The 18089-nt window shown below is 42.7% G+C and overlaps 1 protein-coding gene across 1 annotated transcript in view; it reads left to right on the top strand.

Annotated features, from left to right (window-relative positions):
* Nucleotides 1-18089, top strand: part of tmem102 (transmembrane protein 102) — a 131921-nt gene that overhangs the window by 60695 nt on the left and 53137 nt on the right. The window lies entirely within an intron of this gene.

Raw genomic sequence — 18089 nt, 5'->3', positions numbered from 1 at the left:
AGACAACGGGTGTAGGATTCACACACATACGACTTGTTTTGTTGTAAATCCTGTTCACATTTTGTGGGTAGCGGGCATTGTATTAGCTTACGCTACACATTAGCATTCTACCGGAGGTTTCAAAATGCTACAGTTGTTATTGTGTGTAGGGAAAGAAGGGTTTTTTGTGAGGGGGTGTCGAATAAACCCCTCCTTCCCACTTGGTTGGTTTAGGAGATTTTATCTCATTCTGCTGAGCCAGTCAGGGCCGAGCCATTAGAACGTCTTGGCAGGGAGGGGGGGGGGGGGGGGGGGGAGGGTTGTCCTGCCGACTCCTATTACAAACAGGAGCCGTGTACAGGGTTTCCCCCCGTCATAGCAATGTTGCTATGGCGACGCCTTCCGTGAGTTAAAGATCTTTACATAAGGTTGTGGTGTTAAGGTGTCGAGTTAGAGCGTAGGGCTTACGGGTCTGCTACGCTCGATTTATGTGTAAACTTGAGTCAGTTGGTCACGTGACTCACAGTTGACATGTCTTTTTCATAACTACGACTCATGTGGGAAGGCTTCTGGGAAAGTTCGGTCTTTACTCTTTGACTAAAGGAGTGACTGGATGTAAAAACATGTAAACGGTTTTTTACTCCCAGCTGTGCAGTTGGGTTCATACGGGTGATGCTTCTTCTTTATTATTATAAAGAGTTGGATGAATCTATATGAATTGGAAATGGGGGACCCTGATGGAAACAAGACTAACGTCTTTCTCAGGTCTGCATCCCCTTAACAATTGTGTGTATTGAGCCGTACTGTATTGTACCCATTCTGCAATCTGTTGAATAAAGTTTTCATTCATTCATTCATGGAGTTGGTTGCATCCCGCCCCTCTTGTCATTCCCCATGGCGCCTTGGGGATTCAATAAGATGGTCTACATAGCCTATTATTGATGTGGATATGCCCGACGCACACATAGTGCTAGCTCGGGATGTTCTGCTGGACATTAAGCAACTGACTGGTGCGCCTTGGTTGCTTGGGGTTAAAACAGCGTTTTTATAAAGCAATTGGGATGGGGTTTTTCCTCTTCCGACGACCTGTGTGGTTGTCGACGGGTTCTCGTTCATATCAGGGGATGATGACTGAATGGATCTGGACATATGTAGAAGGGTCTCACGCCCTGGGGGTGGGCCACCGGGCGCGGTTCGCACCGAACGTCTGAGTGGCGCCTTCTTTTCATGTTTAAGATCAACACGCATATCTGCCCCTTCTCCTGGAGTTGGCATGTCGGCGTGGTTAGGGCACAGGACTGGTTCTGGTCACGCTGGTCCGGATCAGTTAAACCCGTTGTCCGCCGGGCAGGGTTAGAAATTTACATTTTTTTCCAAGGGCTTTTTCTGCCCCCCTTAATTGATTTTCGGGGTCTTTTTTTTTTATTTCGGGGGCACCGAATTTTTTTGATAAATTAACAAGATTATAAAACACTTTTTGTCAACACTTTTTTTTTCAGTCTTCGTCCCTATGTTTGATAACGTAATGTTAATGTCTCCATATATAGGGCTCTACGCTAACCTTTTCCCCAAGGAGCACATGTGCTCCTAAAAAGAAAAGAAAAAAAAGACAGACCAGTGGGAGGCATGGTCTAACAACGTTCGAGACAGGCGAGGGTAGAATTGGATAATACAAAATTGGGATGGGAGAAAAATAGAAAATGGGGAGAAAAAGTAGACAATTTTTTTTTTAATCAAAAAAAAAAAGATTATTAACAAACTATTTATTACATGCATATTATACTGTGCGTGTGCATACTAGGGATGGGCGTGAATAATCGTTACTCGTAGCTATGAGAAAAATAGAAGACAACAAATCGAAATTATTAATAATTTTTATGAAACATTTTTTTTTTCTTTTTTTTTACATATTTGTATGTATGTGTAAGATTATAACGGTTTGTTGGTTTCCTTAAACATATACGTGAATGAACAAAAATAAGTAAGTATAAAAAAAATTAAAAAAATGGCGAAAGCAGGATGAGAGGCGAGAGCGTAGATTTCGCTGTGTATCATTTAATCATTTAACATTTGAAAGGCATACATTGTTGTCATACAGAAGTACAGAATACTTTTATCCAAAATGCTTCTTACTGTTACACTGTTAGAGACTGTGCAGTGCACGGCTTTAGTCTCACTCGAGTGAGGAAGACCGCTGGTTCTCCAACATACAGCGGTGTGCTCTTCAGAATGTACCGGGAGAAACGTTTACTGTACCCCGCAGGCATAAGCGTCTCACAGGGTTGAGCTGTGCACGGCTTTAGTCTCACTCGAGTGAGGAAGACCGCTGGTTCTCCAACATACAGCGGTGTGCTCTTCAGAATGTACCGGGAGAAACGTTTACTGTACCCCGCAGACATAAGCGTCTCACAGGGCTGAGCTGTGCACGGCTTTAGTCTCACTCGAGTGAGGAAGACCGCTGGTTCTCCAACATACAGCGGTGTGCTCTTCAGAATGTACCGCTGGTTCTCCAACATACAGCGGTGTGCTCTTCAGAATGTACCGGGAGAAACGTTTACTGTACCCCGCAGACATAATAAGCATATAAGCAGTGCTTACTAACGTTATTAGTTACGTTATTTCTGACCGAATTAGTCATTAATTTGTCTGCTTTCGCCAACGGCAGCGATGTGAAAGGCGAAGCGAACTCCAGCAGTAGCGCGCTTGCTCCTGGGGCTGCCAGCGATGTGAAAGGCGAAGCGAACTCCAGCAGTAGCGCGCTTGCTCCTGGGGCTGCCGCGGGGGCGTGGCCGCGGCGGGTCACGTGCCTGTTGGGGCCAATCAGGCCTACCCCGGAAGTAGGAACGGTTGCGGAACAGCTACAGGCGTCCCGAACAGACCCACCACGTAGGCCAGATGCAAGCCGCATTTTACAATAAACCTCTGTGGGGCTGCTTAAAAAAAATTATAATCATCAATCGCAAATGTAATCGCAATCGCAATATCTGTCCGAAAAATCGCAATTCGATTATTTCCCAAAATCGTGCAGCCCTACTACACACACACAATTATGAGGTCTAATACTCTGTATCGGGACTTATGCATTGCAACAACATTATAATGTCTAAATTTGCTGTTAAATTAGGCATGTATGAAGAAATGTATGGGTATAGTTGTGTATAGTTAAGTATTCTTAGCTATTTTGCATAGTTGATTATTGTATTATTGGATATACTGTAGGAGCTTGTCTGTGTGTGTCTATGTCTACTAGTCCAAGTCTCTAGTCCTTGTCATGTTTACTTGTAATGTTATATGTTATGATGTCAGTATTATGTTGCATGGTCACATGTCAATTTTTTATGGATCCCAGGAAGAATAGCTACTGCAATGCTGTAGCAAATTGGGGATCCTAATAAACTAAACACACACACAGTCACACACACCCACATCAGACACTCTCACTCACTCACACACACACACACACACACACACACACACACACACACACACACACACACACACACACACACACACACACACACACACACACACACACACACACACACACACACACACACAATATTTCATGAAAGCAAAGTGTTTCGTTTGTCTAAGATTTAAAAAGGTTTAAACTTTACAGCACTGACAAAGTTGAACAAAGTCTCTTTACTGGAGCATGGAGAGCTAACATCCTGTATCCAGCCTCTTTACTGGAGCATGGAGAGCAGTGGCGGCTGGCCACTAGGGGCGCTCGGGCGCCGACCCCCCTGGTTAACCCTGGTTAAAAGAGAGAAGAATAAGACATTTTTGTTTTTAGTTTTTTAGTTTTATAGCCCTATAAATAATATAAACATGTTTAAAATGAATAATATTTACTCATTTTAAGTATGTTTGTGTTTCCAATGCACAATATAACGTTAATATATCAAATATAAATTATTGTTTTCCTGAACAGGAAGTGACTCACTGTCTGATAGAGAATACGTTCCGTTACCGTAGCCGCATTCTCCTCGCCGCATTTCTCTCGGGCTAGACGCAATAGCGCTTTGAGTGCGCGTGCACTGTTTCATCGCTGTATCCGTCGCAGCCAATCAGTGCGTAACGCGCTGTGCGTTGAAATATGATGTATTATGATGGAACACGGGCGTGTTTTGAAGCGGTCTAAGCAAGAGGCGTCTATAATTTCCGTAGCCGCATTTCTCGGAGACGCTCTCTGATTGGCCGACGCGGCGACAACAGTACTTTTCCGTAGCCGCATTTCTCGGTTTTGCTTAAAAGTGGGCGATAGAACGCCAGGTAGTTTGCAGGATGTTCGATGCTGTGTGTTGTGATGCAGTCTCGAGTCTGGACAGTGGGCAGTGGATATACATCGACAACAGTCTGGGGGACAGTCAGTGGACATACACTTTATCAAGCCCTCCGGCTGGACCACGTTTCGATTAAACAAAGTGAGTTAATTCTCTCTCTCTCTCTCTCTCTCTCTCTCTCTCTCTCTCTCTCTCTCTCTCTCTCTCTCTCTCTCTTAGCCACTCAGCTAACGTTAGTCGCTGTTAGCCACTCAGCTAATGCTAAACTAACTAACTAACTAACGCTCTCTCTCTCTCTCTCTCCCTCTCTCTCTCTCTCTCTCTCTCTGGAGTGGAGTTTCGTTTGGATTGAAAATAAGTGGATTATTGTTCAATATCGTCTATGTTTGAATGAATGAATGAAAACTTTATTAACAGATTGCTGAATGGGTACAATACAGTACGGCTCAATACACACAATTGTTAAGGGGATGCAGACCAGAGAAAGACGTTTGTCTTGTTTACATCAGGGTCCCCCGTTTTCGATTCATATCGATAGTTTAATAGCTAGCCTTGGCTCGTTTAACAATATGCAAAATATGTGTACAGCCCTGTACTCATACTGAAGTTATTCTTGGTATATACTACTACACATACTAGGTCTGATTGCGTAACGAATCGATTCCACGTCGCGCTGTGTGTGAGAGAGAGAAAGAGAGAGAAGAAGAGATAGAGGGGGATACTAATTAATTCCGCCCCCCCCCCCCCCCCCTGTGAAGAATTCACAAGCCGCCACTGATGGAGAGCTAACGTCCTCTATCCAGCCTCTTTACTGGAGCATGGAGAGCTAACGTCCTGTATCCAGCCTCTTTACTGGAGCATGGAGAGCTAACGTCCTGTATCCAGCCTCTTTACTGGAGCATGGAGAGCTAACGTCCTGTGTCCAGCCTCTTTACTGGAGCATGGAGAGCTAACGTCCTCTGTCCAGCCTCTTTACTGGAGCATGGAGAGCTAACGTCCTGTATCCAGCCTCTTTACTGGAGCATGGAGAGCTAACGTCCTGTATCCAGCCTCTTTACTGGAGCATGGAGAGCTAACGTCCTGTATCCAGCCTCTTTACTGGAGCATGGAGAGCTATTGTCCTGTATCTAGCCTCTTTACTGGAGCATGGAGAGCTAACGTCCTGTATCCAGCCTCTTTAGAGTTTGTTGTACATCTAGCTTAGTGGTATCTAAAAGATAAAAACAGTGGTTTATGTTTGTGCATTTCCAAATTGTGCCAACAAGTTACATGTCGCCCACTTTGCGTAGCATTCATAGATTATTGATACCGTTCGATGAGCGGAGAGACCTGCTGCAGACAGAGTGGGGGTAATGGAATTATTACAAATTGTAACTGACTGTTTTGACTGACAATACACATTAAGTGTTGTTGACCACCCAGTCAACTGCGTCACATCTTATGGACTCATAGAATTATATCTGCTCTCCCTTTCTTCCTAATTTTTCTCTAAATTCCTTCCTTCTTGATTTGGATATAAAATAGGGGTAGCTTCAGGTCTTCCTTCCTTCTGGCTCTGAGATTGCGTAAGCTGGCTTTATCCACCGTTATAATGTGGGCTTGCCTCTTCAGCAGCCTCAGGCATCAGCAAAACATGTATTAGCCTAAATAAAGCCCTTTCCTATCCACATTGTTCATCGTTATTTTAATTGCTTAAAAACGTCTCGACTTGGAAGTAATATTCCAACGGCCTGTCAATCCTTCCCTCCAAAAAATTGGTTTTATGCCTCATCATGAATTGTGGACAAGAAAAAATATCAATATACTGTAGGCTACAACCTTTTTTTCATCCCTGATTTCTGTTAGGGCTTATATTCAAACGCTGATTAATTACATGGCATTATTTTGCCTTAACTCAATGGCCGCCAACAACGATTATATATACGTGTTTGGCCGACGACCGTTGAACGCCAACCATGTATATATACGTTATTTGATTGTTATTTCTTTTATTCAATATTTCTATTCATTACAGGCACACGGACTCGGGGTTAACATGGGGAATCATCCTGAGAATTGCAATACCAGCCGCATCATGCTAGACGGCGGTATCGAGCCCCCTTTGTAACCTTGTATCTTCGCCTGTGGGACGGCCAAATGTCTCGGGTTTAATTTTTCCTTGTCGGCCAAGGCGAACGGTTGTCCCGGTTCCATTGAAGCGTGTCAAATATCCCCGATCCATATGTTGTGGTGGATTATGCCGTGGACCAAATCGACATCGGATGTACCAGATGGCGATCAAACAATTGGAATATTATTTTTGGAATACTCCCGATCACAGGTAAGGACGATTTGACGTCAATTTTAGCTTGATCCTGCAATGCTTTTATACCGATCGGGCTGATAAGCATTTTTAGTGTTCAATACGGATGCCATTACTGACAATCAAATAATCAGAAACGACCCCCCCCCCCCCCCTTTCATGCATTCATGATGGAACGTAATACCTATGATAGATTTGATTTCTGAATAATAGTGGGTCCAGGCAAGAAATGGCAACGTCTATCGTGGAATTGACGTATACGGCTATTACTCAGCATTTCGGGAATTACCCTAGACCGCTCTAAAACCATACTTATATTCACCACGGTATAACACGGGAATGTATGGATGGAAAAATGTATTCTTTTTCACATATTGAACGATAGATTAGATAGTTGATGTCAAATGGGCCATAGTATTGTATCCATAGCTATAATATAGAATATAGTTATAGCTCTACAAACAAGGTGATCCACTCCTATCTTTTAAAGCGTGGCAGTGCTAGAGCGGGGCCCCGGCTAATCCCTGGCGGTCAATGAGTTAATAAGTATTAATATAAACACCAAATAAAGCTTTTATTTCATTTTGTCCACATAACTGAAATATGCCCATTTTGACTGGTAGCTGAAGTTATGCCTTAAAAGACCTTTCCATCACAGTGGAGAATGTAGCCGTGGCCTCGTCCCCGACCGCCAAGAGCCTAGGTGTGGTCCTTGACGACTTGCTGAACTTCTCCGCTCACATCGCCGCTACAACCATGAATGGAAGCGGACAGTGCCGGTTAGCCTTCGGGAGAGGTGTTAGTTGGAGAATGCCTAGGCTAACCAGCACTGTCCGCTTTCATTCATTGTGCTGTGCTAGGCTAACGTGCAGCCAGATAGGTTTCTACTGAACGCACAGAGCGGAAACGGGTATCTATTGAAAGATATCACTTGTTCTCATATGTGTATGTAACAATGTATGTATGTATCTATAGATATTTAGTTTAACGGATCCTCTGTGTGTGTGTGTTAAACTCTGAAACTAGAGACAGACAGGGAGTGGGAGAGATAGTGGTCGCCATGACAATGATAGGAGCCTGCGGCCGAGGTCATCTGCTTTAACATCAACATTCCATTAACCTGTTGAGCCCAGAGCCCTATTTTCTGAAAATCTACCTAAAAATACATAAATACATAAGTAAATGGAAGATTGCTCCACTTATACAAGGTCCATTTGCATGTTTTTGGTATCTAGGGACATCTATGGATCTCAGGGAATGTAATCCCAGTGCCAGAAATATTGTGTCTGTCACTAGGCTTGAGTAAATTGTGATGAAACAAAGGAGAATATAAATTATGATTTTTCTTTGCATCTTTGACAGTGAATAACACCATGCCAAAAATGACCAGACATGAAAAACTGAGCCACTGAGCTCATTCAGCACCTTCTTGAGATCATGTGTACAACAAATCTAAGGAAATGAATAAAGGGAAGGTGATTAAACAGAAGGTTTTGTAGATACAGTACTGAATTCTGCCATCCGGATACATGCAATTTGAAATATTATAGAATATAGAATAGCAGGCCTATAAATTACCTTATTATAGCCAACTTGCACATCTATGGATCGGGCCAAATCTACTCTTTCCAATGCCAGAGTTCAATTTGGATTTAGTATCTCCAGGCATGCACTGAAGAACCGTGAATGAAATCTACTGTATGTACAGTTCCATTCTAATAATGGATATGGTTTGGTAACATTACAGACCAGGAGAAAAAATCTCTGAACAGAATTGTGCGTCTCGCACGCAAGACAATCGGGGTTAGCTTGCCAGCTCTAGAAGAGATCTATGGTGCCAGGCTGCTATCCCGTGCCTCTGGCATTATCAACGACCCCTCTGGTCACCCAGCCGCAGGCCTCTTTGTCCCTCTCCCCTCGGGCAGACGCTACCGCTCTATCAGTGCTGTGCGCAGCCTGAATAACTCCAAAGGCTAGATTTGTATATTATCCTATTTTGTTTTGGTGTGTTATTAGTCAGGTTGTGCAAGTGCTGTTTCTGTGTGTCTGTGCATCACACACTTTGATTATATGCACGTTTACTGTAAATTGTGCCTCTATGCATTATGCACTTTACTATAATATGCACTTTAGGGGATGTTGATATCAACTTTAGCATTTGTCCTTTTATACTGTCTGTTTGTTTAAAAAAAAAATCTGTACTGTTTCTACTCTGCTCCTGTATTGGATTAGTTGTAGACACAAAGTGTTTGCTCTGTACCTGTATTCCTATGTGGATTCGTCCATACATGGCCAATTAAATCTCTGACTCTGATGGCTCCGCCATTTTTAATCCGTTTGCAACGCGGATTGTTGCTAAATGTTCACAGAAGGTAGACACACTAACTGCGCTCCAACATATGCCAATAATGTTCAGTTTTGTGGTATAGAATCCTGAGAAATAAGAGAAATAAAACAAATTCATACACAAGTAATTTGCTTGCAGGAAGCTAGATTCGGCTGGGTACTGTAGTTTTTAGAAATGTCAACGCTCATTGAGAGCTCTGGATGTCCTCAGTGTCCCTACTTCTTAAATTTTCAAAAATATTAGAGAAATTATTTGTGAAACAACTGGATCTTTTCATTGGCAAATACAAAATACTGAGTGAACACCAGTATGAGATTAGGGAAAATAGAACTACTACATATGCAGTGATGGAGATGGTAGAAGAAATAACTAAAGCAGTTGAAAATGACAAGTGTTCTATTTGTATTTATATTGACCTACAGAAGGCTTTTGATACAATAGATCACAGCATATTAGTGAGAAAACTGGAGAAGTATGGGATACGAGGTATAGCTAACTCTTGGCTGAAGAGCTACTTGGAAAACAGACAGCAATGTGTGCAAATTAACACTTTGATCGCCGGGGTTAAATTCATAATTTACCATCCCTCGCCAGCCCTATTTAACATGGAGAAGTTCCCCTTCTTTGCAGGGCTATAACTTTTTAAATTGTATTGCTAAATTGACATTACTATGGCCGATTCAACGTCCTATATCTATTGTTCAGGGTGTAGCAACGTTATACTTTTTCATTCACATATTCATACTAAAATACGGTCTAAAGTATAAGTATGTTTTTATCGTTTTCTGCAGCTTTCTCCAGAACTTGATTTATAGCCCCAAATGCATTATATTGATGATGAAATACAGTTTGGTAGGAATCTGTGCGAGATAAAGAATGTCAACTGGACGTGCTTCTAGGAGTTACTACGTATGATCTGATGATGACCGGATGGGGGGGGGGGGTCGTTTATAATTCCGTGGCTAACGTTAGATGATTCATCTAGTGTGGGTGATATGATCATTAGAGCAGTTAGTATCGAACACATTGAAAAATAACGCTGAAACTCACCGTAGCTTCCTCGCGCCGTTGGGAGATGAGCGTGGAACAGAAATGTTTCTATTATGGGATGTACAAATATCCGATCCATTTCCAGATTGTTTAATAGTATATACGTCCAAATCATGTTGTTTATCGAGTTATTGGTAACTGATTGCTATCCGTTGTGATCAGCTCGAGTCCTGGGACTATTAGCGAGTGATCGGACCGAATTGAAATGAGCACCAGCTTCCACTTCCTGTTTCTGCCCTGGGCGATCCGCCTATCAGCCACCAGATGGCGCTCTTGAACCGTTGGAGAGTTGAGAGGGGCTCACCAGTACATATAATGTCTCCGGGGGAGAAATATGATTTCGATCACAGATTTTAGAAATATTGATATCAAAGACGCTGTCCAGCGTCTTCGGCAGAATAAGCATGGCGGGGAAAGACGCTGGACAGCGTCTTCGGCGATTAAAGTGTTAATGACACTGTGTCAGGATTTAGGAAGGTCACCTGTGGAGTACCCCAGGGATCTGTGATCGGTCCAACACTTTTTATACTTTATATTAATGATATGTGCAATGTTGCTGAACTGTTAGTTTGTTATTTTTGCAGATGATACACATTTATATTGCTCAGGAAGTAATTTAAAGGAACTTTTGTTTGATATTAAAAGAGAGCTTGAAATTATCAACTTGGTTTGATGTTAATAAATTGTCTCAATATTAAGAAAACTAAATTTATGTTTTTTGGTAATCGAAAATAAATAGAGGGGGATATCGAGTAAAAAATATGTGATGTAAAAATAGAAAGAGTTTCTGAGATAAAATCTCTAGGGGTAGTTATTGACCAGAAATTAACATGGAAACAACATGTTAACTATATTCAAGGAAAAATATCTAGTCGGTAGCAATATTGTATACATTTAAGGATATATTAAACTACAAAGCCTTGCACATCATTTACTGCTAACTTATACTTCCTTACATATCTTACTGTGTGGAAGTATGGGGGTCGACATTTAAAAATACAGCAAATCCAATAGTCTTACTGCAAAAGCGGGCCATTTGGAACCTTTTCAAGGCTGGTTACTATGAACACACAAATCCATTGTTTATAAAGTCTCATATTATGAAATTTAATGATTTGGTTTATTATAAAACTATGCAAATAATGTACAGAGCTAAAGCAAAGTTACTCCCAGACGGGGTGCAAAGGTTTTTTTCAATACATGAAAGGAAATATGATTTGAGAGATATTTGTAAATTTACTGTTCAAAAAGCTAAGAAAGGGATTAAAAGGAGGTGTATTTCTATTATTGGGGTTAACTTGTGGAACAATGCTGATATACATTTAAAGGAAAACTCCAACATTTTGGGAAATTAGCTTATTTAACATCTTCCCTGGAGTTACACAAGAAGATACATACCTTTTTTGTCTCTGTGCATGCATTAGGCTTAGGGAACAGTCGCTCCGTTAGCATAGCTTAGCTTCATCACTGGAAGTGAGGCGGGGCCGGAGCCTGGCGTTCCCTTACAGTGTATAGTTGATTGATTGATTGAAAAGTTTATTAACAGATTGCAGAATACACTCCAAATACAACTCCAAAACGTTCATGTAAACATGTTGTGACCTGTGTATTCACCACGTGGAGAAATAAAAAATAATTGAATTAGACAATTACGTTTTATAAGCAAATATACTCGGAACAATTTTTTGCCTAACCACTCCTCTCTGAGCGCAGCCAGTGATTTCAACGTGTCGTCGTGATGGTTGACATTCTCATTCATTCAAAGGATCCGAACCGATTGAAGTTTATGGATACCATGACTTGAAATCCTCTTACCTTGACGATTAAAAGCCTCCCCAATTTAGAAAACAGTAATCCAATGGCTGGTATTGTTATACCGGACGCTCTGAGCTAACCGGAGCTAACACAGATCAGGATGGTATATATAAAGCATATATAATGACTTCCTTTCTGGGGTTGTCAAAATAAAAGTGCTGCATTTATAGCAGCGGAAAACGTTTATTTTGTACATTATCTAACGTTAACACGAACCTAAACTAACGTTACAACTAACCTAAAGTTAGTTTAGGTTCGTGTTAACGTTAGATAATGTACAAAATAAACGTTTTCCGCACGGCTAAAGAGTTTAAGAGATAGCTGGGCCGTAGCAACGTCTGTTTGGGTCAGAGGTAACGAGCGGCTGGCGTCGCGTCACTTGGTAACGAGAGAGAGAGAGAGGGAGAGCGAGAGAGTTAGAGCATCGCCAGAGAAAGAGAGCAGAGGCTATGAGTAACGTAAACATTTAGTATGAGATAGGGCGGCGTTGCTATGGGCTCACAGCCGTTGCTAGGGAATAGACTTTATAGCTGTGAGTTATTCCTGTTTGAGTTAGACGAGGTGGCGACGGCGAGACGAATCATCACAGGTAGCTGAGCTCCCAGCTCTCTGAACGACGGTTGGGAGGGGGAAGGGGACGATCACGCGATGTACAGCGCTAGCTACAGGCTAACAGATAGCTACAGGCTAATAGAACAGGCTTCGGCTAACAGATAGGCCGCATCACAACCAAGCGGGTAGAGAGATTGAATCTATTAATCTAGGTACATTAGACCACCAAAGACTTTTCATTCTGTACGAGATGCTATGTTTATGAAAATAAACATCCTGCTGATAAAGAGACCACGTTTCCAATAAATTATTTTGTTTACGGATGCATCAACGGGGTGAAACAGTGTTACAGCCAGTAAGATAACCATCAACAAACAACTAAAGACACAACGCAGAGACTTCACAGACGGTGATAACAATCAACGAGGAAGCTGTCAACACTGTAATCTAACACTATCTTCTTGTCTCTCTCTGGAGAAAACGGTAATATAATTTCCCAAAATGTTGACGTGTTCTTTTAAGGTTAGGATAAAGGTTAGGCATGTAGTAATTATGGATAAGGTGTAAGAATGGAATGTCCCCACAAGGTAGGAGTATGTGGCTCTGTGTGTGTGTGTTGGTGTTGTCACTCCACCTTGTTAGGCCTTTGGGGTACATGTATTATTCTACTGTGAAGCCATTTGTCACAAGAAAATGGAACAGTTTGCCCTCTCTACTGATGCCCCGGGTACTATTTTTAGTAGGGGGCTCTAGGAACGGCAATGTCAGTCGGTCAGTCGCTTGCTCCGTCCACCCCCTGTGGTAGGCATGCAGGCCACCGCGTCCTCTAACCACCACAGGGGGGCGATGGAGTAACACACAAGCACCTTACACACACAGCACAGTCCCTCATAGTCATAGAGTTGTCATGTTTTGGTGTCCTCTGTTGATGACGTTGATTGTCTGGTTGACAAATTCAACACACACTGCGCGGCCATTTTAGATGACGTAGCGCCCCTAGCAACACGCAGCGTTCGTCCTGTGAACCCCTCCCCCTGCCTTGACAACAACATCTGTGAGCTCAGGCGTAACTGCCGCAGAGTAGAGAGACGCTGGAAAACCTCTCATTTAGAAGTTCATCGGCTATACCTCAAAGAGCTGAGGGCTGAGTTTAATAACTCAGTAAAGTCCGCCAGGGCTACCTATTTCAGTAATTTAATCTCATCCAACAAGCACAATCCCAGAGTATTATTTAAAACCATTAACACACTTGTCAGCCCCCCCCCCCCCCCCCCCTACACCAGTGCTGTCAAATGAGGACTGTAACCGCTTTCTTCAATTTTGTCACCAAGGTTGCAAACATAATGGCAAACATCACTCCTTCTCTATCCCCCCTTCCCCTCCATCCCACCACTCAAGCATCCCTGAGCGATTTCTCACCTGTTTCTCTGGATGATCTCACCATCTTAGTCACCTCCATGAAGACCTCCTCGAGCCCCCTAGACATCCTTTCTACATCCATGTTTAAGGAAGTTTTCTGCTCTGTTGGCCCCAGTCTAGTCACAATCATTAACTCATCCCTAGCCTCTGGTTCTGTCCCAATCTATTTTAAGGAGGCAGTCGTACAGCCACTCCTAAAAAAGCCCAACCTAGACCCCACCATCCATAATAATTTCAGACCCATCTCCAAGCTGCCCTTTGCATCAAAGGTGTTAGAAAAGGTTGTAGCCAACCAGCTCACCACCCACATGTCACAGAATAACATCTGTGACAAATTCCAATCTGGCTTCCGCAAACTCCACTCCACTGAATCTGCCCTTCTCAGAGTATCCAATGATCTCCTGATGTCTGCTGACTCTGGTGAATGCTCTGTTCTGGTCCTGTTAGACCTGAGCGCAGCGTTTGACACGGTCAACCACAACATCCTTTTGGACAGGCTCAGGGAGTGGGTGGGCATCTCTGGGAGCGCTCTAAACTGGTTTGCCTCTTATCTGAGGGAGAGAACATTCTCGGTGGCTGTGGGTCCTTTTAAATCTGACCCCACCCCTCTCTCATGTGGGGTACCACAGGGATCGGTGCTAGGACCACTCCTCTTTGCCATTTATATGCTTCCCCTAGGCCTCCTCATCAATAAATTCACCGGCATTAAATATCACTGCTACGCAGACGACATACAACTACTCTGCTCTTTTAAACCCGACAACTTGGAGAAACTCAGCCTTCTCCAGGAGTGCCTGCTCGGCATTGAGAGCTGGATGGGGAGTAACTTCCTCCAGTTAAATGCAAATAAAACGGAGGTGCTGATCGTAGCAGCTGAAAAGACTGCAGCTAGAGTGGCCACTCACTTGGGGTCCCTTAAAGACAACATACGTCCCCACCTGAGAAACCTGGGTGTTGTCTTTGACCAGGCCATGAACCTAGACAAACATGTCAAAACACTCACGCACCTGCTTCTTTCACCTCAAACATTGCAAAACTGCGCACCATCATATCTCACTCTGAACTAGAACTATCCGTGCATGCTTTTATTTCCTCTAGGCTTGACTACTGCAACTCACTTTTCACCTGTCTCACCAAATCATCCACAGATAAACTACAAATGGTCCAAAATGCTGCAGCCAGGCTACTCACAAGGTCAAAAAAATCATGTCACATCACTCCCATTTTGGTATCCCTGCACTGGCTCCCGGTACACTATAGAATTCACTTCAAAGTCCTCACTTTCACTTTCAGAGCACTTCACGGTCAGGCCCCTATCTACATCACGGAACTCATCCATCCCTACACCAACACCCGCTCACTCAGATCTGCCGATCAGCACCTCCTAGTGATCCCCAGGACCAGGCTAAAAACAAGGGGTGATCGAGCCTTCGAGGTGACAGCACCAAGGCTCTGGAACGCTCTCCCCCTGGACCTGCGAACTGCCCCCTCTGAGAACTCTTTTAAAAAACAACTAAAAACACATTTGTTCAGGCAGGCTTTTGATCACACATAGGCGCCTTTTTCTTGTCCTCACTGTTCTATAGTGTTGTTTTAATTAGTGACTCATGATTTTATCCAAATTCTTTTATTCTACTTTTTCTATTTGGTTTCACTGTTTTTAACTGCTGTTTGTCTGTTGTCATTTATTTCTGATTTTGTTTTTATTGTGTTTTTATATTAAGCTGTAGTGTAAAGCACCCTGTGCATTCGTGCTGTGAAGGGTGCTATATAAATAAAGGTCATTCATTCAGAGTTGAAACTTGACTGGCAGCTGGTGGCCCCAATAAGATCAGATAAGATATATTCCTTTATTGATCCCCTTGGGAAATTTCGGGGGGTCATAGCAGCATGGGGGAGGGGAAGTACAGGTATGGGCAGGGACATAGTAGAAAGACATAAATATAGGCAATACAAATTAAATCTGAATATAAAAATATGAGAAAAAAAATAAAGGTGCAGATGAGGGTCTGTATGCCCTTATCGGTTATAATATATGTTACAATAAATATCGACAATAAAGAACAGTGATGGCCGTTCTCTTGAAATAAGCCATTTGTTAGCTCATAACGTAGCATTGTCAGAGCGTCTGCGATGCATATACTTAAAGGAACACGCCAACAGTTTGGGAAATTAGCTTACCGTTTTCTCCAGAGAGGGACAAGAAGATAGCTACCAGTTTCCTCCATGTTTGTTCAGTAGAAAGCTATCTGGCTGCATGTTAGCCTAGCTTAGCACAATGAATGGAAGCGGACATGGCCGTTTAGCCTTCGGGAGAGGTGTTAGTTGGACAATGCCTAGGCTAACCGACACTGTCTGCTTCCATTCATTGTGCTAAGCTATGTTACATATGTTGCACAATGCTAATAATCTAACTGTCAATAATCTTAACATGAACTGGTTAGAGGCTAGTGGATGGTGCCACAAACACTCACACCACTGCCCAGTAGGGTTGGGTACCGTTCACATTTGAATCGATACCGGTACCCAACAGTACCTTTTTCTGTACTTTAGTCTCTAAAAATGTAATCTACCTACCTCAGTTGTAAAAAATGTATCCAAACTTCAAATTATGAATGTTGACATGAACGTACGGCACACTTCATAGGTTTCGTTTCGCGGTAAACAAAATGTTGACGTCATCGGACAAAAGGAAAAAAAAGTTTATTTTTTTACCGAAATGTGGCACTGGTGGATCTCGCGTGAATCGGTCGATACCCTTAAAAGTACCGGATTCGGTACCGATCCCTACTGGCCAGCTGCTAACTCAGCTCTCATGTCCTTTCTCGTCTTGGAAATAGCTTGCAGGTCTCGTCACTGTTGGTAAATAATAGCAAGAGCAGAGCCCCCGTGACCGCTTTGGATCAGACCTCGTAGAACTACTACTGCAACACACTGCTTCAATTCATTCAGAACGCAGCGGCCCGCCTGATCACAACCCTACCAAGGTCAGCCCATGTCACCCCACTTCTTATAGGGACCTGCACTGGCTCCCCATCGCTGCACAAATCCACTTCAAGGCCCTCGACCTGGCATACCATGCGGTAGTGTTGTCACGATACTGGAATTTCGAACTTTGATACGATACCTTGAAAAGTATCGATATTCGATACCATTTTCGATACCACGGGGAAAAGGGTTCAATCTTAACACTTTAATCGCCAAAAACGCTGGGACACGTCTTTCCCCGCCATGCTTATTCTGCCAAAGACGCTGGACCACGTCTTTGATATCAATATTTCAAAAATCTGTGATCGAAATCATATTTCTCCCCCGGAGACCTGAGATCTACTGTTGAGCCCCTCTCAACTCTCCAACGGTTCAAGAGCGCCATCTGGTGGCCGATCGGCGGATCGCCCAAACAGGAAGTGATGCGCCGGATGTGGTGCTCTCCCATATTTCGTCCGGGCACTCGCTATCGTTAGCGGGACTCCATCTTGATACACTGGACATCGATCGGTTGCAAATAACTCGATAAACAACATGATTTGGACGTATATACATACTATTATACAACCTGGAAATGGATCGCATATTTGTACATCCCATAATAGGAAAATTTCTGTTCCACGCTCATCGCCCAACGGCGCGAGGAAGCCACGGTGAGTTTCAACGTTATTTTTCAATGTGTTCGATACTAACTGCTCTAATGATCATATCACCCACACTAGATGAATCATATAACGTTGGCCACGGAATTATAAACGACCCCCCCCCCCATCCGGTCATCATCAGATCATACGTAGTAACTTCTAGAAGCACGTCCATTTGAAATTTTTTATCTCGCGCAGATTCCTATCAAACTGTATTTCATCATCAATATAATGCATTTGGAGCTATAAATCACGTTCTGGAGAAAGCTGCATAAAACGATAAAAACATACTTATACTTTAGACCGTATTTTAGTATGAATGAAAAAGTATAACGTTGCTACACCCTGAACAATAGATATAGGACGTTGAATGGGCCATAGTAATGTCAATTTAGCAATACAATTTAAAGAGTTATAGCCCTGCAAAGAAGGGGAACTTCTCCATAATATTAAATAGGGATGGCAGAGGATGGTAAATTATGAATTTAAGCATGGCGATCAAAGTGTTAAAATGTAAAAAAAAAAAAAAAAAACATTTTAATAAATGTTGCTTTTGTTGCTGGTTGATTCTCCTCAGCTTCTCTTTGGTACTATAAGAGAAGATAAATATAACACTTTTAAAACCCTTTGTTTATCTTTAGATCACACATTTAAAAATAACTGTTCATCTCACTTCAATAATTTTTACTGCAGAACATGGTATTTTC

This window comes from Notolepis coatsorum, assembly GCF_963971535.1.
Source record: "Notolepis coatsorum genome assembly, chromosome: 1".
Lineage (NCBI taxonomy): Eukaryota > Metazoa > Chordata > Actinopteri > Aulopiformes > Paralepididae > Notolepis > Notolepis coatsorum.
This window is presented reverse-complemented; position numbering and strand designations above follow the sequence as displayed.